Below are 4,671 nucleotides of genomic sequence, written 5' to 3'. Positions count from 1 at the left end.
AAATCTCAAAATTCTCAAGGAAACCTTTTCACTGATTCCAGGTAGCTGATGTGTTTAGGTAGCAGATATTTAAATATAATTTTAAAAACTAAAACAAAATGAATAAATAATTTCAAGGTCAGGGTAAAAACTAAAATAACATAAGAGATCCAGATTCCTCCAGTGTTTATATTGGTTTAAAGGAATCAAAGTTGAACTAATATTCCTTAAGAGTTGGGAAAGCAGTGCCTCTGGATTCTCCAAATTCATGAGGTGCAAAGAGAACCTTCAGAACCCCATTAGAGACATCCAGGGACCAAAACTATATTATGTCCAAAGAAGCCAGTGGACTTCCCTGCTGGCTCTGTGGTTAAGAATCTGCCTGCCAATGCAGGGGACATGGGTTTGATCCTTGGTCCGGAAAGATCCCACATGCCACAGAGCAACTAAGCCCATGCGCCACAACTACTGAGCCTGAGAGCCACAACTACTGAAGCCTGCGCACCTAGAGCCCGTGCTCTGCAACAACAGAAGCCACTGTAATGAGAAAACCGCTCACTGCAACAAGGAGTAGCCCCCGCTTACCGCAACTAGAGAAAGCCTGCGTGCAGCAATGAAGACCAAATGCAGCCAAAAATAAATAAATAAATATATTTGTTAAAAAGAAAAGAAGAAGAAGAAGGCAGCATTTCTGGTGGCACCAGAAAGTGAAAGGTACTTTTGCAGCCAGATGTTGTCAATGTTCTCCATTCCTTGGGTCATAAAGAAAAGACCCCAAGTGGCCAGTAATTGCATTGTTTTTCTTCTTGACATTGTGTAACTATTTGGGGCCCACACATGGACATATATACGTGTAACTTTAATCCAACACCCCACAAACTCAGTCTCCCTATCTTGCTCAGGCCTGTACTGGAACGTAAAAGAATATACATGAACTGGACTAGTATCACCTCACCCCCTCCCTTTTATTTCCTTATTTCTCAAAACAACCCCCATTATATATTGAGCCTCAGGCGGTTAAGTGACTTATTTTATATCTCACACCTAGGAAACAGTCAGTCAAGTTTCTTTCACTCTCAGAAACTTTCAAGACTTGCTTTCTCTTTGTGGCTCTCTTGGCACCTGAGTTTCACTACCTTCTGGAGCACAGTGAGTGTCTGTTGGGCTTTCTTATCCCTCCCTAAGGTGGTCACAGAGGCCCAGCACAGCAGACAGTACCTTCTGCCTTTTGGAAAGAGAAGAGATATTCTCCTATTTGTGCATCCTATGCCAGGTACAGCTAAAACTCTACCTCTCTATAGTCACGATATCACAAAATTAGCCCGATATGCTAAGGGACGCTCCTTGGGATCATTCTGATAATCTTTCTGTTCTATGCATTTCAGAGGTGGACCTCACATGCAGAATGAGGGAGGAAGCCTCTCAGGAGGGAAGAGGCTGGGTAAACAGGTGAGAACAAAGCAGGAAGCAAAGAAGGGATCAGGCACAGTGCAAAATTTCTCTAAAACTCTAGAGGAAGAAATAAACATTCAGGAAACCAAGTGCTCAGGGGATGAGGTCAGTTGGTACTTCAGTCCACAGCTAAGATAACACCAACTATCCCTCTGCCCCCTGGGACAAGACAGATCTGATGCTCTTGGTTCTGAGTGGGGGCAGGGGGATGCCTAGCCATAGTTTGGGATGTCTGGCCCATGTAAAACCCTTCTTCTCTAAGAGATACCCTTATGATCTGTGGGATACTCTGTTAATAAATTCCCCTTTTTGGATTAAAGTCTTACTCTCAGATTCTCACAGGAAGGCACCTTGGTCCTGCCCTCATGCATGCCTAGTTTCTCTCATTCTGGAGCCTTTCTGGTTCACACTCTTCATTTAGTAAACACTTAGTCTTCTTGACCTCCCCCATCTATTATTCTCCTAGGGCTGCTATAAAAAATCATCATAAAATTGGTGGGTTAAAACCACAGAAATTTATTTCGTCACAGTTCTGGAGGCCAGAAGGCCAAACCTGAGGAGTCAGCAGGGCTCCCTCTGAAAAATCCAGGGGAGGATCCTTCCTTGCCTCTTCCAGCTTCTGATGGCTCCAGGAATTACTTGGCCCATGGCAGCCAAAGACCAGTTGCTTCCTCCATTTTCACATCACCTTCTCTCCTTTCTTATGACACTTATCATTGGAATGAGGATCCACCCAGTAATCTAGGATGATCTCATCTCATGATCCTTAACTTAATTACATCTGTAAAGGGTCTTTTCCCAGTGAGATCACATTCACCAGTTCTGGAATTAGGACACGGACATACCTTTTGGGGAGCCTCCATTCAACCCACTACACGCATGTAGGCACATAGTAGAGAAACCTAACTCAGTTCCTGTTTGTCTGTTTACTTTCCATCCTTTAAACAACACTGTCCAATAGAACTTTCTGCCACAACGGAAATGTTCCATATCTATGCTGTACAACATGGTAGCCACATGTAGCTACTGAGCACTTAAAACGTTAGCTAATAGAATTGAATGACTAAATTTTAAAATTTTTATTTAATTTTAAGCAACTGAAATGTAAGTAGCCCCATGTGGTTAACGGCTGCTATATCAGACAGCCACAGTTCTAAAATTTTTTTGTAAGATTTGCTTTTTATATTTTTTTTCCGACTTTATTGAGGTAGGATTGATAAAAAATTGCATATATTTAAGGTCTACAATGTAATTATGTGATATATGTATATATTTTTAAATGCTTACCACAATCAACTTAATGAATATATCCATCACCTCACACAACTACCTTTGTCTGTATGTGTGTGGCAAGATTGAAGATCTACTCTCTTAGCAAATTTCAGGTATACAATACAGTACTACTAACTATAGTCACCATGCTCTACATTAGATCTCCAGAGCTTATTTATCTTAAAACTAAAATTTGTGCCCTTTGACCAGTATCTCCCTAACCCCACCCCACCCCCACCCCTGGCAACCACCATTCTACGCTCTGCTTCTATGTCCTCAAAGTTCATATGTTTTTTCACAAATGGCAGGATTTCCTTCTTTTTATGGCTGATTTTTATTCCATTGTATACATATATACCACATTTTATTTATCCATTAATTATTCATGGGCTTAGGTTGTTTCCATATCTTGAAAATTCTAAAATTCTGACAAGGCTTACCTACTGTCTTCTCCTTTCCTGTTTTCTTCTTTTGTGTGTGTGTGGTACGCGGGCCTCTCACTGTTGTGGCCTCTCCAGTCGCGGAGCACAGGCTCCGGACGCGCAGGCCCAGCGGCCATGGCTCATAGGCCCAGCAGCTCCACGGCATGTGGGATCCTCCCGGACCGGGACACGAACTCACGCCCCCTGCATTGGCAGGCGGACTCTCAACCACTGCGCCACCAGGGAAGCCCTCCTTTCCTGTTTTCTGTCCTTACGAGTTTACACTCATTTCTTTATTGTCCTTCTCATGAGATTATAGAAAGTAGCAAAGATAAATACATGAGATTGTGGAAAGTAGCAGAGATGAATACATGTATTCACAAAAATAAATACAAGTAGCAAAGGTGCTTAGTCTGCCATATTTAACTGGATGGCCCTATCAATTATCATGGAACTGGCTCATATTCTCTCATTATGATAAAAACTATCATGGGAAGGGGAGTTCATTAACAAATTCAATATTTGGGTGGCTTTTTCTGGGTCATTTTGGCTAAGGTCTCAATCTTAGGACAGAAGAAAAATGGAATAATAGTACCTTGAGACTGCAAAAGCCAGGGTCGGCTGCCCATATTAATGACTCTTTTGAAAACGTACACTATTTTAAAAGAATATGGAAGTCATCAGGCAGGTAGAATGTTAGATGATGTTATTAACTTTGTTACCACACCATATGAATCAGACATAAGTACAAGGTCAAGTCTGACTCAGGCAACAAAGATTTCACAAAGATTTTATGAATTTTAAAATTAAAATTATGTGCTCGCTTTCAGCAGCACATATACTAAAATTGGAACGATACAGAGAAGATTAGCATGGTCCCTGTGCAAAGATGATGCGCAAATTAGTGAGGCGTTCCATATTTCACCCGCACAGAGGATTGGTGCCGACCAGCAATCACCAGCCTGAGAGGCTTGTCTGCTCACCCGCCAGGGCGGGCAGAGGCTGGGAGCTGAGGCTCCGGCTTCGGAGGTCGTATCCCAGGGAGAGGACTGGGGTTGGCTGCGCGAACACAGCCTGAAGGGGGCTAGTGCGCCACAGCTAGCCAGGAGGGAGTCCGGGAAAAAGTCTGGACCTGCCTAAGAGGCAAGAGACCACTGTTTCCTAGTGCACGAGGAGAGGGGATTCAGAGCACTGTCTAAACGAGCTCCAGAGACGGGCACAAGCCGCAGCCATCAGCATGGACCCCAGAGCTGGGCATGAGATGCTCAGGCTGCTGCTGCAGCCACCAAGAAGCCTGTGTGCGAGCACAGGTCACACTCCACACCTCCCCTCCAGGGAGCCTCTGCAGCCCGCAACTACCAGGGTCCCATGATCCAAGGACAAATTCCCCGGGAGAATGCACGGTGAACCTCCGGCTGGTGAAAGGTCACGCCGGCCTCTGCTGCCGCAGGCTTTCCCACAACCGTACCCCTCCCACCCTCCGGCCTGAGTGAGCCAGAGCCCTCGAATCAGATGCTCCTTTAACCCCATCCTGTCTGAGTGAAGA

The 4,671-nt window shown here is 44.3% G+C and overlaps 1 non-coding gene across 1 annotated transcript; it reads left to right on the top strand.

Annotated features, from left to right (window-relative positions):
- The first annotated feature begins 3,941 nt into the window (after positions 1-3,941).
- LOC132518998 (U6 spliceosomal RNA) lies at positions 3,942-4,049 on the top strand. The gene has a single exon (XR_009540102.1). It is a non-coding gene; the product is annotated as a U6 spliceosomal RNA (small nuclear RNA).
- The last annotated feature ends 622 nt before the right edge of the window (positions 4,050-4,671 follow it).

Source organism: Lagenorhynchus albirostris, chromosome 3, assembly GCF_949774975.1.
Source record: "Lagenorhynchus albirostris chromosome 3, mLagAlb1.1, whole genome shotgun sequence".
NCBI lineage: Eukaryota > Metazoa > Chordata > Mammalia > Artiodactyla > Delphinidae > Lagenorhynchus > Lagenorhynchus albirostris.
This window is presented reverse-complemented; position numbering and strand designations above follow the sequence as displayed.